Source organism: Ranitomeya variabilis, chromosome 5 (genome assembly GCF_051348905.1).
Source record: "Ranitomeya variabilis isolate aRanVar5 chromosome 5, aRanVar5.hap1, whole genome shotgun sequence".
Taxonomy (NCBI): Eukaryota; Metazoa; Chordata; class Amphibia; order Anura; family Dendrobatidae; genus Ranitomeya; species Ranitomeya variabilis.
Genome location: NC_135236.1, coordinates 246,767,402 through 246,794,941, shown reverse-complemented (window position 1 = coordinate 246,794,941; position 27,540 = coordinate 246,767,402). Strand labels below are relative to the sequence as shown.

At 45.2% G+C, this 27,540-nt stretch overlaps 1 protein-coding gene across 1 annotated transcript in view; it reads left to right on the top strand.

The window, feature by feature from the left end:
* LOC143775622 (long-chain fatty acid transport protein 2-like) overlaps positions 1-27,540 on the top strand; it is a 370,792-nt gene that overhangs the window by 131,965 nt on the left and 211,287 nt on the right. The gene's annotated exons all lie outside the window — the stretch shown is intronic.

Here is a 27,540-nt window from a genome sequence, read left to right as displayed (position 1 = left end):
ACTAACAATGTAGCTTAGGCACCTCCATATTGGAGAAGCCTTAAATAGAAGGTGTCACCTAGCTACAGGCTGGGAACACCTTAGGTTGATGCGGGCAGTCCCTGTAAGAGGGAGGGAGCACACGCTTGCGCCCTCTAAGCATAGATCCCAGTCCTTCAACTGAACCTTGGTGGGCACTGACACATAGGGGGCGAGATGAGGAGGTGATGTGTGAGTGGGAGACACTGATCGTGCTGTTTGTTATGAGGTACGAGGAGATCCAACAAAGGGCCAAGTCTGTAATGTCAACAGTTCAGAAAGTCTGTAGTAAAAGGGAATGGTCCACTGTGTCAAAGACAGATGCCAGTTCCAGGAGAAAGAGGAGGACAAACTCATGTTGCTTTGATTTTGCGGTTAGTAGGCCATTGGTGACTTTAGTCAGGGCAGTTTCAGTGGAATGGTGCGGTCTGAAGCCAGATTGTAAGCGGTCAAAGAGGGAGCAAGAGGAGAAGTGGGAGGACAAGATCTAGATGGACGTGTTGTTCCAGTAGTTTGTGTTTTGCCGCAGCTATGCAGGTAGATGCACGCTCTACTATAAAGCAGGAGTGGAGGGAAGACTGCAACACTTGCCAGAGCAGACCTGCAGCGCTGCAGTGAGGCCACAGGGTGGTCAAACAAGCTGCATCAAAACCAGGAGAGTAACGTTGTACAAAGGGTAAAATCAACTCAGTCAGAGACGTGCCAGAGAGTCAATACCAGACAGAAGCAGAAGTACCAGGAGAAAAAGTCAGAGTTAGGTCAGAGACAAAGCCAAGTCAAGTAACAGAGGGTCCAAACATGAAGGGAAAACTCTGAGTTGGAACGGGAGAAGGGGAATGAACAGACATGGGAACAGTCAGGAATCGCAGCAGGACGAATCAGGATATAACCAGAGTCAGCTACTCACGGCGTAGGCAGAAGCTATAACTGACACCGCCTGCAGGATGCAGCGGAGATAAATAGCAAACCTGAGACCAGACTGAGGCTGAGAAAAGTTAACCCCTGACATGATCAGACTGGGAAAAGGGAAGACAGGACTCAAAACCCGGTCTGGATCATGACAGTACCCTCCTTTCAAGGAGGGGCCTCTGGACCCCCAGGTCTCGAAGGGGATAACATGCATGAAACACCCAAACCAATCGATCAGCATGGGCACATCGTGCCGGCATCCACAATCAATCCTCAGGACCATAACTCCTCCAATGGACCAAATACTGAAGTGAGCTGCGGACCAATGCTAGAATCCAATATCCGTTTCACTTCATACTCAGTCTGACCATCCACAGAGACCGGAGGTGGAGGGGATGGAGACCCAGCAGAGGAAGGTACAAATGACTTAAGAAGGGACTTATGGAGCAAATTGGGATCTGAAGCGACAGAGGTAGGCATAAGCGGAAAGCAACTGGATTGAAAATCTCAATGATCTCGTAAGGACCAATAAACTTGGGACCTAGCTTAGCAAAAAGGAACTTTCAGATGCATGTTCTTGGTAGACAACCACACTATCTCATACCAGGAATATAGGTCCTACAGACCGTCACTTATCAGCAAAATGTTTATGTTTGCCCTGAGCCTCCCCAATGTTCTTCTGGACCTTCCTCCAAACCTCCCTCAACCGTTGAACTGCCGAATCAACCTCTGGACATCCAGAATCCAGCCTGGAAAATTCGCCAAAATGGTGTTGAAAACCATAGTTACAGAAGAACGGACAGGTGCCAGTGAACTAATTAATCCAATTATTAAAAGCAAACTCAGCCATGGGCAATGAAGAACACCAATCATACTGCTGAGATGTAGCAAGACACCGCAAAATCTGTTCAAGTGACTGATTGGTCCTCTCTGTCTGACCATTGGTCTCAGGATGGTAGGCTGAGGAGAAGGTCAAGCAAATACCCAATCTTTTAGAAAATGCCCTCCAAAGTTTGGACAGAAATTGTACCCCTTTATCAGAAACCACACTCAAAGGAACGCCATACAACTGCACAACGTGCTCAACAAACAACTTTGATAGTGCTTCTGCATTAGGCAGTCCTGCCAAAGGTACAAAATGCGCCTGTTTACTGAATCTGTCAACCACTAACCAGATCACAGTTTTGCCATAGGAAGGAGGATGATCAGTGATAAGATCCATGGACAAATGAGTCCAAGGTCTATCCGGAATTGGCAATGGTACTAATTCCCCGGCCGGCCGGTTATGGATCGCTTAGCATGGGCACAGGTATCACAAGCAGACACAAACACAGCGACATCAGAGGTCATGGAGGACCACCAAAACAGCCTAGCAATGGCTTTCTGGGTGGGCAAGATCACCGGGTGTCCATTGAGAGCAGAATCGTGGAACTCCCAGAGAACCCTCAACTGGTACTGAACTGGGACAAAGAGTTTATTGTCAGGTAAAGACGGAGTAGCAAGAGACTAAGCCTCCCGAATTTCAAGCTCCAATTCAGAGGATACCCCAGCAACAACCATCCCATGCTGAAGAATGGAGGAAGGAGGTTCGGAGGGTGATATCAGATCAAAACTGCAAGATAAGGCATCCCCCTGACATTTTTTCAACCAGGCTGAAAGGTAATAGAAAAATGAAAATGAGAAAAAAGCAACCACCTCGCCTGGCTAGGAGTTAACTCCTTGGCAGACTAAATGTAGAACAGGTTTTTGTTGTCCATAATCACCATGATCCAATGAACCGCACCCTCCAAAAAGTGCCTCCATTCTTCAAAAGCCAATTTTATGGCCAATAACTCCCAGTTACCAACATCATCATTCCTCTCTGCAGAAGAAAACTTCCTGGAGAAAAAGGCACATGGTTTAAAATTGGGCAAAGTAGCAGGTCCCTGAGACAACACCGCCCCCACTCCCACCTTTGATGCATCCACCTCTACAATGAATGGTTTTGATGGATTGGGCTAAACCAATACAGCAGCAGACAAAAAACACTTTTTTAATGTAGTAAATGCTTCAACCACCAGGGGTGACCTGTTATGACCCCAATGGCAGAGGGTCTCAAAAATAATTACTAAGTCTGCAAACACAAAAACCAGCTCATAGGGCAGTGGTAACTGGGCTGACCATATATCTAATCCTAGCACCACAAATACCAGCAGCCGGGGAACGTGCCTACGTTGATTCTAGACGTCTCGTGCCAGCCGGAGAACTAACTAACCCTAGAAGGGAAAAGAAAGACCTTTCTTGCCTCCAGAGAAAAGACCCCAAAAGTTGGATACAAGCCCCCAACAAATAATAACGGTGAGGTAAGAGGAAAAGACAAACGTAAGAATGAGCTAGGTATTTAGCAAAGAGAGGCCCACTAGCTAATAGCAGAATATAGTAAGATAACTTATATGGTCAGCAAAAACCCTATCAAAAATATCCACGCTGGAAATTCAAGAACCCCCGAACCGTCTAACGGCCCGGGGGGAGAACACCAGCCCCCTAGAGCTTCCAGCAAGGTCAGGAATCACATTTAGTACAAGCTGGACAAAAATGAGAGCAAGCAAATAACCCAAAAAACAAAGAAGCAGGACTTAGCTTAATTTTGCACGAACCAGGACCAGCAGATAGGAGCAAACAGAAAGGATCTGATTACAACGATGCCAGGCACTGGACTAAGGATCCAGGAGGTTTATATAGCAACACCCCTGGACTAACGACCCAGGTGGGTGCAAACTGAGGGAAGAAAATCCCAGAGTCATATCACTAGTAACCACAAGAGGGAGCCAAAAAGTCTAATTCACAACAGTACCCCCCCCTTAAGGAGGGGTCACCGAACCCTCACCAAGACCACCAGGGCGATCAGGATGAGCAGCGTGAAAGGCACGAACTAAATCGGCCGCATGCACATCAGAGACAACCACCCAGGAATTATCCTCCTGACCATAGCCCTTCCACTTGACCAGATACTGAAGCCTCCGTCTGGAGAGACGAGAATCCAAGATCTTCTCCACTACGTACTCCAACTCGCCCTCAACCAACACCAGAGCAGGAGGCTCAGCAGAAGGAACCACAGGCACAACGTAGCGTCGCAACAAAGACCTATGGAACACGTTGTGAATGGCAAACGAAACCGGAAGATCCAGGCGAAAGGACACTGGATTAAGGACTTCCAATATCTTGTAAGGACCGATGAAGCGAGGCTTAAATTTAGGAGAGGAGACCTTCATAAGAACAAATCGAGAAGACAGCCACACCAAATCCCCAACACGAAGTCGGGGACCCACACCGCGGCGGCGGTTGGCAAAACGCTGAGCCTTCTCCTGTGACAATTTTAAGTTGTCCACCACATGATTCCAGATCTGCTGCAACCTATCCACCACAGAATCTACCCCAGGACAGTCAGAAGGCTCCACATGTCCCGAGGAAAAACGAGGATGGAAACCAGAGTTGCAGAAAAATGGCGAAACCAAAGTAGCGGAACTAGCCCGATTATTAAGGGCAAACTCAGCCAACGGCAAGAAGGTCACCCAATCATATTGATCTGCCGAAACAAAACACCTCAAATAAGCCTCCAGAGTCTGATTAGTTCGCTCCGTTTGTCCATTAGGCTGAGGATGAAAGGCAGACGAGAACGACAAATCAATGCCCATCCTAGCACAAAAGGATCGCCAGAACCTGGAAACAAACTGGGATCCTCTGTCAGACACAATATTCTCAGGAATGCCGTGTAAACGAACCACATTCTGAAAGAACACAGGAACCAGATCGGAAGAAGAAGGCAGCTTAGGTAAAGGCACCAAATGGACCATTTTCGAAAAGCGATCACATACCACCCAGATGACAGACATACCCTGAGACACCGGGAGATCAGAAATGAAATCCATGGAAATGTGTGTCCAAGGCCTCTTCGGGACAGGAAAGGGCAAGAGCAACCCGCTGGCACGAGAACAGCAAGGCTTAGCTCGAGCACAAGTCCCACAGGACTGCACAAATGACCGCACATCCCGTGACAAGGAAGGCCACCAAAAGGACCTAGCCACCAGATCTCTGGTGCCAAAAATTCCCGGATGACCTGCCAACACCAAGGAATGAACCTCGGAAATGACTCTGCTGGTCCACTTATCAGGAACAAACAGTCTGTCAGGTGGACAAGAGTCAGGTTTACCAGCTTGAAATCTCTGCAACACGCGTCGCAAATCAGGAGAAATGGCTGACAAGATAACTCCCTCTTTAAGAATACCAACTGGTTCTGCGACTCCAGGAGAGTAAGGCACAAAGCTCCTTGAAAGAGCATCAGCTTTCACATTCTTTGAACCTGGTAAATACGAGACCACAAAGTCAAAACGGGAGAAAAACAATGACCAGCGGGCCTGTCTAGGATTCAGGCGTTTAGCAGACTCGAGATACATCAAATTTTTGTGATCAGTCAAGACCACCACACGATGCTTAGCACCCTCGAGCCAATGACGCCACTCCTCAAATGCCCACTTCATGGCCAGCAACTCCCGATTGCCAACATCATAATTCCGCTCAGCAGGCGAAAACTTCCTAGAGAAGAAAGCACATGGTCTCATTACCGAGCAACCAGGGCCTCTCTGTGACAAAACGGCCCCTGCCCCAATCTCAGAAGCATCCACTTTGACCTGAAAGGGAAGTGAGACATCAGGCTGGCACAAAACAGGCGCCGAAGTAAACCGGCGCTTCAACTCTTGGAACGCCTCCAAGGCTGCAGGAGCCCAGTTAGCAACATCAGAACCTTTCTTGGTCATATCCGTCAAAGGTTTAACAACGCTAGAAAAATTAGCGATAAAACGACGGTAGAAGTTAGCAAAACCTAAGAACTTCTGAAGACTCTTAACTGACGTGGGTTGAGTCCACTCATGAATAGCTCGGACCTTGACTGGGTCCATCTCCACAGCAGAAGGGGAAAAAATAAACCCCAAAAAGGGAACCTTCTGTACTCCAAAGAGACACTTTGAGCCCTTAACAAACAAAGCATTCTCACGCAAAACCTGAAACACCATCCTGACCTGCTCCACATGTGAGTCCCAATCTTCAGAGAAAACCAGAATATCATCCAGATAAACAATCATAAATTTATCCAGATACTTCCGGAAAATATCATGCATAAAGGACTGAAACACTGAGGGAGCATTAGAGAGCCCAAAAGGCATCACCAAGTACTCAAAATGACCTTCGGGCGTATTAAATGCAGTCTTCCATTCATCTCCTTGCTTAATGCGCACAAGGTTGTACGCACCACGAAGATCTATCTTGGTGAACCACTTGGCACCTTTAATCCGGGCAAACAAGTCCGACAACAGAGGCAAAGGATACTGAAATTTAACAGTGATTTTATTCAGAAGCCGATAGTCAATACAAGGTCTCAAAGATCCGTCCTTCTTGGTCACAAAAAAGAATCCCGCACCAAGAGGGGAAGAGGATGGACGGATATGCCCCTTCTCCAGAGACTCCTTGATATACGAACGCATTGCGGCATGCTCAGGTACAGACAGATTAAATAATCTTCCCTTAGGAAATTTACTACCTGGAATCAAATCTATGGCGCAGTCACAGTCCCTATGAGGAGGCAGAGCACTGGATCTGGACTCGCTGAATACATCCTGATAATCAGACAAATACTCAGGAACTTCCGAAGGAGTAGAGGAAGCAATAGACACCGGCGGGGAATCAGCATGAATTCCCTGACAGCCCCAACTTGACACAGACATTGCCTTCCAATCCAAGACTGGATTGTGGGTCTGTAACCATGGCAGACCCAAAACGACCAAATCATGCATTTTATGCAGAACAAGAAAACGAATCACCTCCCGATGTTCAGGAGTCATGCACATGGTTACCTGCGTCCAAAACTGCGGTTTATTTTCCGCCAATGGCGTAGCATCAATACCTCTAAGAGGAATAGGATTTACCAACGGTTCAAGAACAAAACCACAGCGCTTGGCAAATGACAGATCCATAAGACTCAGGGCAGCACCTGAATCCACAAACGCCATAACAGGGCAAGAAGACAATGAGCAAATTAAAGTCACAGACAAAATAAATTTAGGTTGCAAACTACCAATGGCGACAGGACTAACAACCCTGGTCAGGCGTTTAGAGCATGCTGATATAACATGTGTAGAATCACCACAGTAAAAACACAACCCATTCTGACGTCTATGATTTTTCCGCTCATTTCTAGTCTGAATTCTATCACATTGCATCAAATCAGGCGTTTGTTCAGACAACACCACCAGAGGATTAGCGGTTTTGCGCTCCCGCAAACGCCGGTCAATTTGAATAGCCAGCGCCATGGAATCATTCAGACTTGTAGGAATGGGGAAACCCACCATCACATTCTTAATGGCTTCAGAAAGGCCATTTCTGAAATTTGCGGCCAGAGCACACTCATTCCACCGAGTAAGCACGGACCATTTCCGAAACCTTTGGCAATACACTTCAGCTTCATCCTGGCCCTGAAAAATAGCCAGCAAGGCTTTTTCTGCCTGAACTTCAAGATTGGGTTCCTCGTAAAGCAATCCGAGCGCCAGAAAAAACGCATCAATATTTGCCAATGCCGGATCTCCTGGCGCTAGCGAGAAAGCCCAATCCTGAGGGTCGCCCCGTAAAAAAGAAATAACAATTTTAACTTGCTGAGCTGAATCTCCAGATGAACGGGGTCTCAGAGAAAGAAACAATTTACAATTATTCTTGAAATTCCTAAACCTAAATCGGTCTCCAGAAAACAGTTCAGGAATAGGTATTTTAGGTTCAGACATAGGACTACTGGTAACAAAATCTTGTATGCCCTGCACACGAGCAGCAAGCTGGTCTACACTTGTAATCAAGGTCTGGACATTCATGTCTGCAGCAAGCACAAGCCACTCAAAGGTAAAGGGGAGGAAGAGAGGAAAAAAAAAAAAACTCAGAATTTCCTTTCTTATTATCCCACTTCTGCAATGCATTAAACATTCAATGTTGGCCTGGCATACTGTTATGACCCCAATGGCAGAGGGTCTCAAAAATAATTACTAAGTCTGCAAACACAAAAACCAGCTCATAGGGCAGTGGTAACTGGGCTGACCATATATCTAATCCTAGCACCACAAATACCAGCAGCCGGGGAACGTGCCTACGTTGATTCTAGACGTCTCGCGCCAGCCGGAGAACTAACTAACCCTAGAAGGGAAAAGAAAGACCTTTCTTGCCTCCAGAGAAAAGACCCCAAAAGTTGGATACAAGCCCCCAACAAATAATAACGGTGAGGAAAGAGGAAAAGACAAACGTAAGAATGAGCTAGGTATTTAGCAAAGAGAGGCCCACTAGCTAATAGCAGAATATAGTAAGATAACTTATATGGTCAGCAAAAACCCTATCAAAAATATCCACGCTGGAAATTCAAGAACCCCCGAACCGTCTAACGGCCCGGGGGGAGAACACCAGCCCCCTAGAGCTTCCAGCAAGGTCAGGAATCACATTTAGTACAAGCTGGACAAAAATGAGAGCAAGCAAATAACCCAAAAAACAAAGAAGCAGGACTTAGCTTAATTTTGCACGAACCAGGACCAGCAGATAGGAGCAAACAGAAAGGATCTGATTACAATGATGCCAGGCACTGGACTAAGGATCCAGGAGGTTTATATAGCAACAACCCTGGACTAACGACCCAGGTGGGTGCAAACTGAGGGAAGAAAATCCCAGAGTCATATCACTAGTAACCACAAGAGGGAGCCAAAAAGTCTAATTCACAACAGTGACCAGACTTTGAGATCAGCCCCCTTGCGAGTGAGATCGGTGAGTGGCTTGACCATCTGAGAAAAGCCCTTGATGAATTTTCGAAAATTGGCGAAACCCAATAAACGCTGCACACTCTTGAGGTCTCTGGGTTGCACCTAATCAACAATGGCCTGTACCTTTCCGGGATCCATAGGAAATCCATTGGCAGAAAGGATGAACCCCAGAAAGGAAAGCTCATGGACACAAAACGAACATTTCTCTGGTTTAGCGAACAGAGAATTTCCCCGTAACCTATGGAGAACAGCATGTAAATGGCCAATGTGGGATTCCTTGTCAGGAGAGAGAACAAGGATATCGTCCAGGTATACAACCATAAAGTGCCCAATAAAATCAGAAAAAAACATCACCCATGAAGTTCTGAATCACCGCAGGTGCATTCGTGAGACCGAAGGGCATGACCAAATTTTCAAACAGACCCTTGGAGGTGAGAAATGCTGTTTTCCACTCATCCCCTTCCCGAATGCAAATAAGGTTATATGCTCCCCTGAAATCAAGTTTGGAAAACCACTTAGCCCCAATTGGTTATAAAGGTCTGGAATGTGTGGGAGAGGGTAGGTATTTCTCACCGTAATTTTATTTAGTTCCTGGAAATTGAGGCACGTGCGTAAACCACCACCTTTTTCTTAACAGCGGCCAAAGGAGAGACAGAGGAATGGATGTGACCTTTGCGTAGACTATCAGAAATATAGCATTTCACAGCGGCACGTTCCGGGCCAGAAAGATTGTACAAACGGGCTGTGGGCAATTTAGAACCGGAATAAGATTAATAGCACAATCATAAGGATGATGTGGTGGCAAGACCTCAGCCTCTTTTTCGGAGAACACGTCCCCAAAATCCTTCAGGTACTCAGAAATATCCTCCAGATTAATGACAGACACAAAAAACAGCAGAAAGACAACCATTGGAGCATTTAGGACCCCATTTAACAATATCACAAGATCCCCAGTCTATAACAGGATTGTGCCTCTGTAAGCATAGGAACCCCAACACCAGTCCCACAGGAAGATCATTCATAACATAACATGAAATTTGTTCCTGGTGCAACGAACCCACCTTGAGGAGGAACTCCTCAGAGAAAACTTAATAACATTTTGAGCCAACGGTGTCTTATCAATGGCCATGATATGGATGGGAGTCTCTAGTCTAACTGTCCTTAACTTTAACTTGGACACCAGACTAGAGTCAATGAAGTTCATGGAAGATCCACAGTCCACAAAAGTTGAAGTAGATGCGTAACCACTTCTATAACAAGTTCCACCTCTTACAAAACTTTTTGAAATGATGAAAATGGTACCTGAGAGTCCGGGTGACCTCCCCGACAATCACTCAGACTCGGAAGCGTGTTAGTCGATGGACAAGAGGGGCAGTCCTTCTTCCAGTGTCTCAGATCTCCACATTAAAGACATAATTCTCCATCACGTTATCACTTCCTCTCCTTCTCCTTGAAGTTGGTGGCACCAACCTCCATTGTCTCCGTAAATGGCATCACTTTAGACTTAGCAGGCAATACAGGAATCTCTCACAGGATAATTCCTCTTTCCTGTAATCTCCGATCCATACGAATGGCCTGGGTCATAGCCTCCTCCAGGGAACATAGTGGTGGATGGAGGGCCAGAACATCCTAGAGATGATCCAAAAGTCCTCTCCTGAACTGTCATATCAAAGCAGTCATCGCAAGACACCTCAGTGGACCACCATCTAAACTCAGAACAATACAGTTCAGCAGTGAGTTTACTCTGGGTGAGACCCATGATCATGTCCTCTGCCACCCTGACCCGGTCTGGTTCATCATAAATCAGTCCTAAAGCCTCAAAGAACCTATCCACAGACATTTGTTCAGGGGCAGTAGCAAACAAAGAAAAAGCTTAGAGGACCCTCCCGGAGCAATGAAATAAATAACACCACCCGTTGACTCTCATCTCCTGAGGACCTGTGTCTATGGGAAAAAAGTAGCTTAGAGCGCTCTCTGATTGTAAGAAACCTCTCCTCTCTAGAGAAGCTATGCAGGTAGATGCACGCTCTACTAGATGGTAGTAGAGTGGAGGGAAGACTGCAACACTTGCCAGAGCAGACCTGCAGCGAGACCACCACCAGGTGGCAACAGGGTAGTCAAACAAGCCATGTCAAAGCCAGGAGAGTTACAGTACAAAGTGGAAAATCAACTCAGAGTCAGAAATACACCAGAGGGTCAACACTGGATGGAAGCAGAAGTACCAGACCAGGAGCAAAAGACAGGTTCAGGTCAGAGACAAAGCTGAGTCAAGTACCAGAGAGTCCAAACACGAAAGGAAAACACTGAGTGGGAATGGGGGAAGGGATTTAACAGACATGGGAACAGTCAGGAATCGCAGCAGGACAAATCAGGATATTACCAGAGTCAGCTACTCATGCTATAGGCAGAAGCTATAACTGATATCGCTTGCAGGATGCAGCAGAGATAAATAGGAAACCTGAGACCAGAATGAGGCTGAGAAAAGTTAACCCCTGACATGATCAGATTGGGAAAAAGGAAGACAGGACTCAAAACCCGGTCTGGATAATAACAGTTTGGAGGCATAGGGGAGAAATGATATTGTGCGGTAGGTAGACACAGAGGATGGGTCAAGTATGAGCTTGTTGAGGATGGGTGTTATCAAGGTATGTGTCAATCAGGATGGAAGACACCAGTTGTTAGTGACAGGTTGAAGAGATGAGTTAGGCTTGTGATGAAGAGTGTGGCAAAGTTTGGAATGAGGTGGGATGTTATTGTGTCAAGTTCACAGGTGGTGAGGCATGGTATTCAGCTGAGGTGAGAGGAGAGGCTGGGGGAGCTGGTGGATGCAGGAAAGAATTGAAAGTACTGAATAGCCCTTTAGGGTTGTGAGACAGGTATGATGTGATGGTAGATTGTGAGCCCTCACGGGCAGGGTCCTATCTCCTCCTGTACCAGTTGTGACTTGTATTGTACAAGATTATTGTACCTGTTTTTATTATGTATACCCCTCCTCACATGTAAAGCGCCATGAAATAAATGGCACTATAATAATAAATAATAATAATAATAATAATTATATGAGGGATGAGAATTCGGTTTGTTTTGCTGCAGTGAGCAATTGCATAGGATTTTTACAACCTCTGTTAGTGGATGGGCAACTCCTTTCAACTCCTTTCTTTGGTATGCTTTGTAGATGAGGGCCAGAAAGAACATATGCTCCAGTAGCCTCTGCTCCTCTTCCTCCACCTTTACATCACACATAGTACAGTCGTCAGTGGTGGCACCCCAATTACCCTTTTTCCCTCCACATCACAACTCTCCAAGCACCCATCTGACTGTTGGGAACCACAGATGGCTGAGTCTGCAGATCTCTTCACACTTTGTATGCAATGGACATATGAAGTGTACTCTAAAGATTCACAGAGTCAAGAGGAGGAAGTCTTCTGCACCGATGGCCAATTTTTTTTCTCCTTGATCCATGGCCAGACAAAGTTTGGTCCAAGCATAAACCAAACCCTCATCATCAGACGGTAACCTCGTTGGGTGATGGTGACCCATTTGTGACGAGACTCCTATACTTGAAGAGCCCGTGGACTGTACTGTGCTATCAAAGTGGGAAGAGGAGGAGGATGACTCTCAGGGCAAGGAATGGAAGAAAAGAGAGGATGACGATGAGGTAGTAGATCACACTTGCTGTAAACCCAGAGGCATGCAGCTGAGTAGCTCAGCAGAGGAGGAGGAGGAGGAAGACAAGGAGGTTACATAGACACAGAGTTACGCAACCACGACAACCAATGTATCTTGAGCCCCAACTCTGGCAATGGACAGCATTGTTTGCGATTCTGCAGTTGCCTATCTTGGGTATTTTTTTCAAAAAAGGCAAAAATCTAAAAAATCACGTTAGCTGTCAACTTTTTAAAAAAAGACCTAGTAAAGTAAAAAAAAAATTAAATAATTTCAGTACTACATGCATGAACTGGCACATGCACGATCAACATGCATTAATTTGGGAATGTCACTGTGCTAAAATGCAGACTAGTGGGCATCGCCAACCACCATCTACCCCATCAACCATATCTTCTGATTTTTCCTCTTCCCTCACCTTGGCAAGTGTTGTCACACAGGTCTCCGGTGTCATGTCGGACGCTGTTCACACTAGGGCGTCCGACAGACAGCGGTAATTCCTCATTCATCCACTATATGCTCAGTGGCGCCGGCTAGATTGATCCAGATTGTCCGGGGTTAATCTGGCTGGTACTCGGGTTGGAGGCTTAGTCACGCCCATTGCCTTTAAATAGTTTTGCTGGGCTTTGGGCGTCGCCGATTATAGCTTGTGTCTTGTGCCTGGTGATCTCGGTCTGGAGTGGTGGTCTAGGAGAGGAAATATTGTATCTGGTGGTGTATTATCCTTCGTTATATTTCTCCTTCCTATATTTGTATTGTTTTGCCCTGTGCACATTATAGTGTTTTCCTGTGTGTTTGCGGCTTGGTGCGTTTTTTAGTTTTCCCTGTCTGTGCTTTCTGTAGGGGTTGGTGAGAGGTCTTATCACTGGGTGGCAGGTGGAGGTTTCAGCTTAGTACTGAAACAGGACTCAGGGTCAGGCCTGGCGGCCCAGACATGCACACCTTCAGTGTAAACTCTGGGAGAGGGACAGACAGGGTTTCCCTAGTTTGAGGGATATTGCAGGGGCCTGGGTAATCAGCTGTAGTCTACCCAGTACCCCCGTGACATTATAATCGGCCATATTTTTTGTATTCCATGGATCCCATGACTTCCATAACCCGCCAGTTGGAGGCGCTGTCCCTGCAGGTCACTGAGCTGAAGGGGACAGTTCAGCAACAGGGTCTAGCAGTATCTAATGTGCAAGCTGAATCTGCAGGCAGAGTTGCTGAGCCAAAGTTTCCTTTGCCTGAAAGGTTTGCTGGGGAACGCAGTAAATTTGTTACTTTTCGTGAATCTTGTAAACTATATTTTCGTATGCGCCCGATCTCCTCAGGTAATGAGGCTCAGCGTGTGGGCCTGGTGTTGTCATTACTGAACGGGGATGCTCAAGCATTGGTGTTTTCTTTACCATCTGATTCTGCTGCATGTAACTCAGTGGAGAGTTTTTTTTCTGCTCTTGGACTCATTTATGAGGATCCTGACAGAATGGGTCTAGCAGAATCTAAAATTCGTGCTATCCGCCAGGGGGAGCGTATGGCGGAGGATTACTGTTCTGAATTTCGCCGCTGGGCAGTAGATACACAGTGGAATGATCCCGCGCTGCGGAGTCAGTTTGTTCATGGGGTTTCAGGAAAGGTTAAAAAAGCCCTTCTGATGTACAAGACTCCTGCTTCTCTAGAATTTGCTATGAGTCTTGTTATCCGCATTGATCGCCGTCTGCGTCAGGGGTGCAAGAGACGCCGCCTATGGGAGAGAGCGTAGGTACACGTGAGGTTGCTGCAGGTGAGCCCACGAAGCCTATGCAAATCGCAGGGGTGTCACATGTGAAGCATTGTGCCCCTTTGCTCAGGAAGCAGAGAGCCTGTTTTTGCTGTGGTAAAACTGGTCATTATGTTAATACTTGTCCTCTGCTATCTAAGAAAAGTGCAACGGCGGAAAAACTACTAAGCTCAGAGGGTGTGGAGGAGGCCAATCTGAACTTATGCATATCCTCCATGGTAGTTTATCAATGCATGCTCCCTGCCAAAGTTATGGTCGCTGGCAGAGAGCTGCCAATCACTGTGTTTGTGGATAGTGGTTCTGCCACTAATCTTATTGATGAGGAGTTTGTGCGCACAGCCGGTTTCAGGATCGAAAAACTGCCTCATCCTATCCGGGTGGTCACCATCAATGCCGCTCCTCTCCCACAGGGGGAGATTACTGAGTTTGTGGCTAAGGTTAAATGCCACATTGGGGTCTTACATTCAGAGCAAGTTACATGTAGGGTGCTCAGTAATCTGCCTGCACAAATGGTTCTGGGTTTTCCATGGTTGGCTATACACAACCTGGTGATTGACTGGAAAACCCATGACATCATCCAGTGGAGCGGATTCTGCCAGGAGAATTGCCTGGCCACGTGTGTGTCCGCTGTGACTCCTAGTATTCCTGAGTCTCTGCTGGATTTCGCAGATGTGTTTTCTGAGAAGGGTTGTTCAGAATTGCCACCACATCGTCCCTATGACTGCACTATTAGGTTAAAACCAGGGGCCAAATTGCCGAAAGCTGGGATGTTTAACATCTCTGGTCCTGAGAGGCAAGCCTTAAAAGACTACATCGCTGAGAGTCTGAGCAAAGGGCACATCAGGCCCTCATCCTCGCCTGTGGCAGCAGGGTTCTTCTTCGTTAAGAAGAAAGATGGCGATTTACGCCCGTGTCTGGATTTCAGGGAGTTAAACCAGATTACGGTTAGTGACCCATACCCTATGCCGCTGATACCCGATCTGTTCAATCAGGTGGCTGGTGCTAGGTGGTTCTCTAAGCTTGACCTCAAGGGGCATACAACCTCATAAGAGTCCGTCAAGGGGATGAGTGGAAAACAGCTTTTAATACTCCTGAGGGTCATTTTGAAAATCTGGTGACGCCCTTTGGGTTGACAAACGCACCTGCTGTATTTCAACATTTCATAAACGATGTGTTCTCTCATGTCCTGGGAAAATTCATTATTGTGTATCTTGATGACATTCTCATCTATTCATGTGACCATGATACTCATTTAGAGCATGTTAGGCAGGTGTTACAGCTACTCAGAGAGAATAAGCTCTATGCTAAATTGGAGAAATGTGTATTTTCGGTTCAGGAGTTGCCTTTCTTGGGTTATATTGTGTCCGCTTCTGGGTTTAAAATGGACGCCGCTAAGGTGCAAGCAGTGCTGCGTTGGGAACGGCCTGATAACCTAAAAGCACTCCAGCGGTTCCTTGGGTTTTCTAACTATTATAGAAAGTTTATCAAAGACTTTTCTACCATTGCTAAACTGCTCACTGACATGACAAAAAAAGGTACCGATTTCTCCGCCTGGTCTGAGCCTGCTGTGCGCGCATTCGAGTTTCTGAAGAACAGTTTTGCTTCAGCTCCCATTCTGGTGCAACCGGATGTTTCGAAACCATTTACCGTGGAAGTCGATGCGTCTGAGGTTGGAGTGGGGGTGGTGCTGTCTCAAGGCTCATCCTTGAGCGAGTTGCGTCCATGCGCCTATTTCTCCAAGAAACTGTCGCCCGCCGAATGTAACTACGATATCGGCAACAGGGAGTTGTTGGCTATCAAGTTGGCTTTTGAGGAATGGCGACACTTTTTGGAGGGGTCGGTTCACCAGGTTACTGTTATTACCGACCATAAGAATTTGCTTTATTTGGAGTCAGCCAAGCGTCTGTCCCCCAGGCAGGCTCGCTGGGCATTGTTTTTCACACGGTTCAACTTTTTTGTTACTTACCGACCTGGGTCTAAGAACACTAAGGCGGATGCTTTGTCCAGGTGTTTTCCGGGGGGAGAGCCTCGGGAAGATCCGGTACACATCCTCCAAAAAGGTGTAGTGGTCTCGGCTCTCACGACAGAGGTTGAGGCTGAGATTGCCGAGGCTCAGGAGGAAGTACCACCAGAATTTCCCATTAACAAATCGTTTGTACCGCTCCATCTTCGCCTAAAGATATTGGCAGAGCATCATGATGCTCTCCTGGCTGGTCACCCAGGGGTTAGGGATACTTTGGAGTTGGTGTCGTGTCGGTTTTGGTGGCCCAAAATCCGACAGGACGTGGTCTCATACGTGTCAGCATGCACCACGTGCGCTAGGGCTAAGACGCCCCGCTCCCATCCTGCTGGCACACTACTTCCTCTCGAGGTACCCAGTAGGCCATGGACAGAGATCGCCATGGATTTTATCATGGACTTGCCCTCCTCAGCTGGGAACACAGTCATCTTGGTGATTGTTAATCGGTTCTCAAAAATGTCACACTTTGTGTCTTTGCCTTCGTTGCCTAACGCTAAGACTCTGGCTCAGGTATTTGTGCAGGAGGTGGTCAGACTTCACGGGGTCCCATCTGACATCATGTCTGATAGGGGTACTCAGTTTGTGGCAAAATTTTGGAAAGCATTTTGCTCACGGCTGGGGATCAAGTTGTCGCATTCTTCGGCATTTCGTCCTCAGTCAAATGGTCAGACCGAGCGTATGAACCAAAATTTGGAGCAGTACTTACACTGTTTTGTTTCTGACAACCAGGAGGAGTGGTCGACGTTCCTTCCTTTGGCTGAGTTTGCCATAAATAATCACCGCCAGGAATCTTCTGGTGAGTCTCCGTTCTTTTGTGTTTACGGGCACCATCCTCAATTTTGTACTTTGAGTCAGGGGGGCTCTTCCGGCGTCCCGGAGGAATACCTGTTAGGAGCACAACTGTCTTCCATCTGGAGGAAAGTGAAACAGCGCCTGTTGAGCGTGGGTGCAAGGTACAAACGTGTGGCTGACAGTAGACGTGTGCCAGGTCCAGACCTGAGTGTGGGTGACTGGGTGTGGTTGTCCACAAAAAACATAAGACTCAAAATACCATCCCTTAAATTGGGTCCTAGGTTTATTGGTCCGTTTAGGGTCGCCGCCATCATTAACCCAGTTGCCTACCAATTTGAGCTCCTTACGGTATATAAGATTCACAACGTGTTCCACAGATCGTTTTTAAAAAAGGTGGTGGGTTCTGTGGATGCTGCGCCGATGCCTCCTCCAGTCTTGGTGGATGGCAGTTTAGAGTTTGAAGTCTCCAAGGTGGTTGACTCTCGAGGGGTGCGCCGCACGTTACAGTACCTGGTACACTGGCGTGGTTATGTGTTATGATCCCAGTGGCTGAGGATCCAAAAACCTGACTTGCTAAGTACTAAACAATAGACCAGCTCTGGGGGGTGGTAACTGAACTGACCGCATACCTGATCCTAACCACACACAACTATAGGCAGCCGTGGAACGTGCCTAAAATCCTAGACGTCTCGTCACGGCCTGAGGAACTGACTACTCCTAGAGAGAAAGCAAGACCTCCCTTGCCTCAGGGAAATGACCCCAAAGATATAGAAAAGCCCCCCACAGATAATAACGGTGAGTTAAGGGGAAAGTACAAACACAGAGATGAATCAGATTCAGCAAAGGAGGCCCGCTAATACTAGATTGCAGAAAATAGAAAGGGAATCTACGCGGTCAGTGAAAAACCCTCTAAAAATCCACTCAGAGAATGCGCGAGCCCTCACACCAACTAACGGAATGAGGGGAGCAAGTCTGAACCCCAGAGCTACCAGCAAGCAGAAAATCACATGTTAGCAAGCTGGATTAAACTCATCATACACAGAGCAAATATTGATAACTGATGAGAAACAAAACTGAAAAGCAAAACTTAGCTTGTCTTGGAAAGACTGAGACCAAACGTAGTCAGATGAAATCAGAATAGGTCTGAACACATTGACAGCAGGCAACAAGTGAAGTTGCAGCTGAGCTAAATAGCAAACCTCACTGGTGGATAACGAGACAGCTGATCCTGTCTCCAACCTGCAGGGAGATAAACAAAACCACCAGAGGGAGCCCAAAGACAACAATCACACAGTACCAGTTGTGACCACAAGAGGGAGCCCACTAACAGAGTTCACAACAGTTATGGGCCGGAGGAGAGGTCTTGGGTACTAGCCTCGGATATACATGCGGACAGGCTGGTCAGTATGTTTCACCGCCACCATCCGGACAAGCCTGGTCCTATAAGTCGTGAGGGCCCTGGGGTCCCTCGTAGAAGGCGGGGTACTGTCATGTCGACCGCTGTTCACACTAGGGCATCCGACAGACAGTGGTAATTCCTCATTCGTCCACTATATGCTCAGTGGCGCTGGCTAGATTGATCCAGATTGTCCGGGGTTAATCTGGCTGGTACTCGGGTTGGAGGCTTAGCCACGCCCATTGCCTTTAAATAGTTTTGCTGGGCTTTGGGCGTCGCCGATTATAGCTTGTGTCTTGTGCCTGGTGATCTCGGTCTGGAGTGGTGGTCTAGGAGAGGAAATATCGTATCTGGTGGTGTATTATCCTTCGTTATATTTCTCCTTCCTATATTTGTATTGTTTTGCCCTGTGCACATTATAGTGTTTTCCTGTGTGTTTGCGGCGTGGTGCGTTTTTTAGTTTTCTCTGTCTGTGTTTTCTGTAGGGGTTGGTGAGAGGTCTTATCACTGGGTGGCGGGTGAAGGTTTCAGCTTAGTACTGAAACAGGATTCAGGGTCAGGCCTGGCAGCCCAGACATGCACACCTTCAGTGGGACAGACAGGGTTTCCCTAGTTTGAGGGATATTGCAGGGGCCCGGGTAATCAGCTGTAGTCTACCCAGTACCCCCGTGACATCCGGCTGAAGAACTCTCACTTGTTTACACCCTACAGTTGGGGTGACTGAGAGCCTGTCAGCTGATACGGAATTGGACATGCCTACTGTTTTTGACTGATCTTACATACCAAGCACACTCCATCTTTCTCAATCCACCATAATATCTCTGCCTGCACCTCTCTCACAGTCCAGTAGCTTGTCGAGTTCACCCTACTCCACCCTGTGTCAGGACAGCAGCAAACCCTCGTTTGTGCAGTTGTGCTCATGTAAAAGATTCTTTCCTCCTACACATGGCAAAGCTAACAGCTTGAACTTCACCATCTTCAATCTACTAATAATGATAAGCTATATTTATATATCTCAAACACATTCTGCATAGCTATACAAGTCAGCAGTTCATATAAAACAGTCAACAGTTACTAACTTTAAGATAAACAGTTAAATCAAAAATAATGAATACCCTGTTCTTCAGAGTTTACAATCTACAATGAGGTGGGGGTGACACAAATTACAGGTGCTTATTTGCAATGATGGTACAACCATCTTGAGGAAATGGGGGGTAGATAAGATAAAGGCTGCATGAATCTTTTGGGTATGGTTGAGTTTGATGGCGAATTATGTTCAGAGAAGTAGAGAATAAGCTATATATATATATATAAAAAGGACTTTGACTAGTGAAAGTGATAGTCCGCCTTAAACAGATGTGTTTTTAGAGAGCACCTAAAATGTCTAAGTTGTGGTTATACTCCTAATTTCATGGGGGACAAAAGGTAAGAAGTGAGTCATCTAGGTAGGAGATTGACCTGAGCCAGACAAAGTCCAGATCAATGGTGTTACCGTCTTTGTGTGTATCAGAGTTTGAAAGTTGTGAGAATTGGTTAGAGATAGATGCTGGGATGTAGTTGGGTAGGTGAAGCTGTTGAAGTCTCCCAGTAAGGGTTGTCAATTCTGAGGACATGAAGTGTGGCAGCAATGAATAAATGTGTTTAAGGAAGTGGGTGGGTGTGCCTGGGAGCTGGTATATGACTGCTACTCTGAGGGAGAGGGGATGGAACACCCTGATGGTGTGAACCTCAAAAGAAGAATGGTGTCCAATTGGCCTGTATTTATTTATTGGGTTAAAAACAGGATTGTTGCTGGCAGTGAGGAGTGTAGGGTTATCATGGAGTTAGCAGTGATCGTACGGCGGGATATACACATATTCCATGTGTTCTAATCTGGATGTGGATAAGCCATATGCTCACTATTACTTTTGTGAGAACTAATTATTGTGAACAACTTGCGACGTCCTCGGATGATTTGTCATCCAATCGTGTCATTGTCTGGACGATAAGGGCCAGATGAGAGTTATTCTCTACAATGATCACAGTGCTTGTTTCTGCATGACTCATGGCCTGTGATCTCCGTGATTATTGTATGGCCACCTCAATCTGTTGGCCACAGAAATACAGCATTTGCACCTTATGGATACAGATGGATTCCAAAAGCTGATGGCCATCGCAGTCCCACCAGTACCAGTTGCCCAGTTACCATTACTTCTCTAAGAAAGATGTGCCGGCGCTACAGCAACAAGTCGCAGACAACATCACCCATTCCCTGAAAAATTCTATGTCTGCCAGGGTGCATTCCAACAATGACACCTGGACGAGCAAGCATGGACAGGGGAGTTACATCTAGATGACTGGGCACTGGGTGACTCTGGTGGCTGTAGGGGCAGTTGGGAAAGGGGCTGCTCTACAAGTCTTGCAATCACCAAGGCTTGCAGGGCACTTGGGGATGGAGAAATAAACCACTACACGCCATAAGATGGAAACTAAACCACAAGACAACAGGGGTTGGTGAACTAAACTACTAAACAGCTATGATTGCAGAACTAAACAAATTGACACCAGAACATGGAGAACTAAACTAATAGCCAACAGGGGTTGGAGAACTAAACTACTAAACAATTTGGGTTGGAGAACTAAACTAGTACACACCAGGAGATGGAGAACTAAAGCAGTAGAAATCAAGGTGTCACTAGACACCAAGTCTTGTAATCCCCAGGGCTTGCGGAACAAACCTCTGTATGTAACAGTTCCTGCAGTGCTTCTGCCTCCTCCAACTCCTCTAGGGCCTCCACCTGCGCCCTCAACCTCTTCCTTAATTAAACACACGTTCCAACATTGCAGAGAGAATCCCTCACCCACCTCCATACTGCACAGCCAGAGTTCACCATAATCAAGCAGTGTTTACATGAATATACGTTGAAGATTGCAGTCATACAGATCAACAGTTGTGGACAGCTATCCATACCGAGTTTGAGCAATGGCTGTCTACACTCAACCTGGAGCTAGGGAAGGCCCTGTGCAATAACGGTGCAAACCTGGTAGCGGCCCTATGCTGGGCCAACCTTACACACGTGGCTTACATGGCTCGCATCCTCAACCTGCTGGTACATCAATTCCTGTGTCACTGTCCTAACCTGGATGTGCTGACTTCCACCATTCCACTTCAGTTGGTATAGAGATCTTTCGGACTACCGGTTAAACGGTTGATATGCGATATGACCACACCGTGCAATTAATTGCACATGTTGCAATGACTGTGGCAGCAGCACCGAGACCTGGTGCAGGATGACATTTTTCATAGCCTGGCACAATGCAGTACGGACGTGGTGCAATGCACACTTGCATACTGGATACAGATGGACCTCTGCACCTTTCTGTACATTTTCTTAATGGCTACTAAGAGGGTTAGCGGTGATGATGCCATCATCAGCATCCCTATCACTGTCATCAACTTTCTGGAGCACACTTTAAATAGTGTGGGTGAGCAGGTGGTTGTTGTGGTGGTCCTGGGGGAAGAGGAGGGAGCAGAGGAAGATGGCTTTGGTGTTAACAATATCTATAAGTTAAGGTCTGTCATCTCACAGACGTTTGCCATGGGAGGAACAAATGGAGAAGGACTATGAAAAGGATGAGAGGGAAGAGGTGATGGAAGCGCAACAGTTAGGAGATGAAGATGATACTTATTCCCTCTATGTTGTCCATGGTTGTCAGGAGGGGATGGAGGAAGAAAGCTTGATTGTTATATCACCACCAACATGCAGTGGAGTTGGACCTCATGAAAGAGACCAACCCATGAGCGCCTTCTTGCAGCACTATCTGCAACATGATTATTACCTGTAGTAACACAAAAAAAGATGATAAAAGGTCAGACAAATACCGTATCAAGAAAACACTTTATTAACAATTAATAAAACCACAGACAACAAGTGTGAGGGAGGTAACGCAGAGAAGGCAACATAAATGAGGGCATTGTAAGAATAGCGGGAGGCACGTACACAGGAGATGCGAGTCTAATAAGAAATTCACCAACTACCAACAACAAGTAGCTAATTATTTAACGCAAAATTGTAAAGCATTAATTTAAGAAGTTAGTGCTACGATATATTGGTGAAAAAATAACATAACAGGTGGAAGCAGAAGGGATTTATAGAGTCCACGGTCATAATAAAGATCCCACTCAGCACAGCCACAAACAATATTGCCGTAATATAAACCTAGTGGTACTGCCTAGAGGAGCCATAGTATAATAATGGTGACCGCCGCAAAAATTACCCACCGCAGAGAAGACTGCCAGTCCTGGGGATGCGCCTCCGCCCCCTGAGCGCCTTCTTGCAGCACTATCTGCAACATGATTATTACCTGTATAGTTATGATACAAATAGTGCTGAATACTGGGTTGCCATTGTGTTCTATTCACAATACAAAGGTAAATTTTGCCAGTTGCTTCCCCCCTGGAAAGGGGCATGCCCATGCTGCAGTATCAAAACATGCTGGAAGACGATCTTGATAGTGGTTTTCCCCAACACAGCAATGAGGCACACAGTTTGCATCGCAGTGATAGCCGTCCAACCACAGAAACGTTCAGTTGTCAACACAAAAGCATGGGCAGCCTTGAAGAATTTGTAATTATTTTTCTACCTTTCGCTACAAAGACATACAGATAGTAAATTTAGATAGTGAGTCCCAATGGTGACAGTGCCATTAATGTCTGTAAATGTCTGTGAAGTGAATGTTAAATGATTGGCTCTATATAATTGATAAAACCTTCCAAAGAATTGAAAGTGATGCTCAGCCACACTCAGGTGGCACACATCAGTTTCGTAGATTACAATTGTCAGAAAAATGTAAGGATAGTAACATGGGTAGTTGACTCAAAGACAGTGGAGGACTGCTGTTATCGGAGACCTACTGCTACAGGCAGCACACATGAAGGCGACCCAACGCGGAATCTACACATTTACGAAAATGTATTTGCACCCATCAACAAAGTAACATCAATTTCACCACAGTAGAAATAGTCTATTAGGGATTGACAGGTCTTCTACTACACAAAACCAGCAGATGGACACCCAAGCAGGACTGTTCACATTTCCACAAAATAGTGTTAACATCTCCAACATCAGCAGCAACAGCAGGCACATAAGCCCCACTAACGATATCAGAGACTTTGGATAGGACGTCACGTTAGTGGTTCACTAGTGCTTTCAGAAATATTAACACCTACCCCACATGCACCTCAAACACCAAGCCTATTCCCCCTTTCACCACAACCTCGCTTTTTCCCGGTCATGTTGCTCAGATAGTGTACTAGGAGCACACACTTAATAGATAAAAATTAGATTTTTACTCTGCACAACCTCTGCACACAGCTGAATTTCAGCTGCACAAAATTAGAAGGTGAAATATGGCATGATGAATCACGTTACTCACAGAAGAAAGAATTGTTTCAGTGTGGATGAGGCCTGCATAACAAAGAAGATTTGCTCCAAAAACTTTCAAAGTGAGATGTCAAGAAAATCAACAAGAAAAACACAGAGCCCTAAAAAATATATTTTAATATTAATGATTAAAAGTGCAGACAACCAAAAAATAGGGAAAGTTGAGGGTCTATACTGTAAATTTTGATAATGTATAGACTGAAAAAATTATATGAATGGTGCTTTTTCATTATGAGCTGCCTGGTGCTTATCGTTGGGATTCCCCTGATGAACCCCTTTGGATTGGCAACGGGGGAAAATGCATTGGGATGGGGTACTAGTCCCCGGGAAATAAGTTTACATAATTATGATTGCACACCTATGTGCTGTTTATGAGATGTCTGAGATCTCTTATGGTTGGGATTAAGACCCTGATAATGTGGCTGTGGCTTAATACATATTAACGCTTTATTTACATGGCTATTCCTTTTACCTAGATTGGATTGCTCTGTCTGTCTGATCCAAATGGGACTTGTGGCTTATCTTGTGACCACTTTTGGCAGAAATTATGAGCTGGACATTCTTTTTGTATCTGTATTTTTGTCATGTATAAATGCCCTAATTTGATGGTGACCATGTCTGAGAGGGGGTCTATGACAATTATTGGGTCTTGCTTGCTAGCTGGCTGAGTTCGCCAACAATTTTCTTTTCTGTGTATTTATTAGTATACCTAAGTATTTACTTTTTATCAGACATCTCTTACCCTGTTGGGCTGATGTTGATCCTATTCAGATTCATACACTAATATAAGAATTGTGGATATATATCTGAGGCGTATAGGGACAACCTAATAAGATATCCTATTCTAGCTTTGCTATTTAGCATTGGTATTAGATATATGTGCATCTTTTTCACGCTTTGGAATGTTTCTTTGAGCCACCAATGCAAAAGACAGGATAATCATATATGCATGTACTATTTTTAGTCCTTGAAGGAAATTTTGATTATCATCTGATAATAGCCTATTGAACTACACTGAGAGCTATATTGTTCTGTCTCTGTAACCACAAATATTTATATCTGTATAGGATCAAGTTATTTGCGCTAACAGCACTTTATTTATAATTTAAGGTGTTTGGTGTTTAGTGATGGTGGTGGCTTTTTGATAGGGATTCCTGTTGAGGGTCCCGAGGGTCAGCCGACGGTGAGCGGGGGCGCCATATCATTCCCAGGGTGCCAACCTCCCCTGTCAGGAAGGGACGCTATAGGGAAAGCCACATTCTATCTCCCATAGTCCATTCCTTGTATATTTAATAATCTGTTGTTGACCAATTATCATTTTTTCAGTCTGTACATTATCAAAATTTACAGTATAGACCCTCAACTTTCCCTATTTGTAGGAAAGTATTTTTTGGTTGTGTGTACTTTTAATCATTAATATTAAAAGATATTTTTAGGGCTCTGTGTTTTTCTTGTTGATTTTCTTGTTAACAAAGACCCTGTGTATTAAATTGTTGGCTTTTCAAAAGTGAGATGCCCCCTTCTGTATGACATTAGTAACTGATTTTTTTTATTTTTTTTGGTGTGGATGAGGCCTGTTTAACATCATTTTTAGTGTGGATGAGTACTGTATAATCTAGAAGATTGTAAGTGGCATTGCAACGCCCTCTTTCCTACATTAGCTGCTGGTAAGGCACAGGTTTGCTGCAGAAATATGACCAACGTGTCGTTACATGAACTGGTCAGGAAAAGGGCCATGACAACAGAAGGACTGTTAAAGGTCTGTTGACCGAAACGTCGTTACAGGAGGCAGAATAAATGTAAGCTCCTATTTTTTTCACCATCAATTGTGGCGCTGTCTTTTTGTTCTTTGTGGTCTTGATACTAGCTGGGATGGGCTCCCTGGTTTTGGACGTGCGCCCTTGTGTCCGCTGAGACCTTCAATTTATATATGAAAGGGTGCGGTTTTGATTTTCTTTTGTTTTGACTCTAACAGAAGGAATACAATCAGAAAACAGGATCAATAACATGGTGGCTATGGAAGGTACAAGATCGAGGATCCAGCCTACAATGATTACTCATTTACCCAACACCAATTACCAGAGAGCGTTTGATTGTCGTCAGAAGATAGGTGTAACAGATGCGTGTCTAAAGCTAAGCATAAATGATGCCCATGAGAAATTGGATGCCAAAGTTGCACATAATCTAGAAGATAGGCTAAAAACAATTTCAAACTCAGATCTCGGTTGCTGTATCACATTTGTAAAAAAAATTATAATAATTTTATTGTGCAACAGTGCTGCACACAGAACAATTTCAATGTTACTAAATGAAAAGGTTGGATATAGCAGGCTGTATCACGTTTATCAACAGAAAAAAAAAATATTTTAATGTGCATTAGATCTGCAGATAGGTTCATATTACTGCCACAACATGACAACATGGGATATTGCAGGCTGTATCACATTCAGCAACGGAAAAAAAATATTTCTTTTTAATGCTTGTTATGTCTGCAGACAGGCTCATATAACTGCCACAACATGACAACATAGGATATGGCGAGCTGTATCACATTCAGCAACAGAAAAAATATAATTTTTAATGTGCGTTAGGTCTGCAGACAGTTTGATATCATCACTACAAAATAACAATGTGGGATACGGCAGCTGTATCATATTCAGCAACAGAAAAAATTATAATTTTTTTTTCATGCACGTTAGGTCTGCAGACAGGTTCATATCAATGCCAAAATGACAACAGGGGTTAATGCAGGCTGTATCACATTCAGCAACAGAAAAACATTTTTTTAATGCTCATTAGGTTTGCAGACATGTTCTTATCACAGCCACAAAATGACAACGTGGGATATGGCCGGCTGTATAACATTCAACAACAGAAAAAAATATATTTTTAATGTGCCTTTGGTCACAAGACAGTTTCATATCATCACAGCACTAAATGATAAGGTTGGATAAAGCAGGTTGTTTCACATTTAGCTAGTGAAAAAATAAGATTTTGAACGCTATCTCAAGCATGGAGCACAATAGAAGCAGTGCACAACACACTTGTAGGACATGTGCCCTGCTGGCTTTGTGGACCTCAGTAATGACAAAAAAAATGCTGGAAGGTAAATTTAATTTAACAAGCACGGTGGACACTAGATAGTTACTCTATCTGACTGATACACAACCGCCTAGCTAACTAGCCAAAATCTTGCTGCTAACAGTGCCAGCATCAGGAGCAGCCTCTCTGCGCTGTTAGTGTCAAAATGGCGCTAAAACAAGATGTCCGGTCTTTATATGGAGAGGGAAATGTGATTTCAGCAGCCAATAACACAAGCCGTTGCATCAGGGTATTGTGATTGTTTCCTGATTGGCTAGCCTCAATGTGCACACATAAAGTTAGTAAAAAATGACTGTTTACAAGAATGCCACGCGTCTGAGCTCTACAAACCCCCTCCCTTCATCAAACACGTGCCAAACGCTCATGATACGCCATTATTGTTTCTAAAGTGCTGAAAATACTTTTGTGGCAACGCAAATATTTTCCCGCACTTTTTACCGAATATTACCATTTTTCCCAATTTCATAATATTGTGCTCGTGTTTCCAATCACAAATTCGAATGTGCCATGTTTGTGCAGAATTTATGCTTGGTGATCGTTTTCCCGAACAAATGAGCTCATCACTACTGATGACCCCGATGCTGTTTTTTCACTTGCATGTCTAAACACTTAACAAGGCGTTCATAACATCAGCCTTG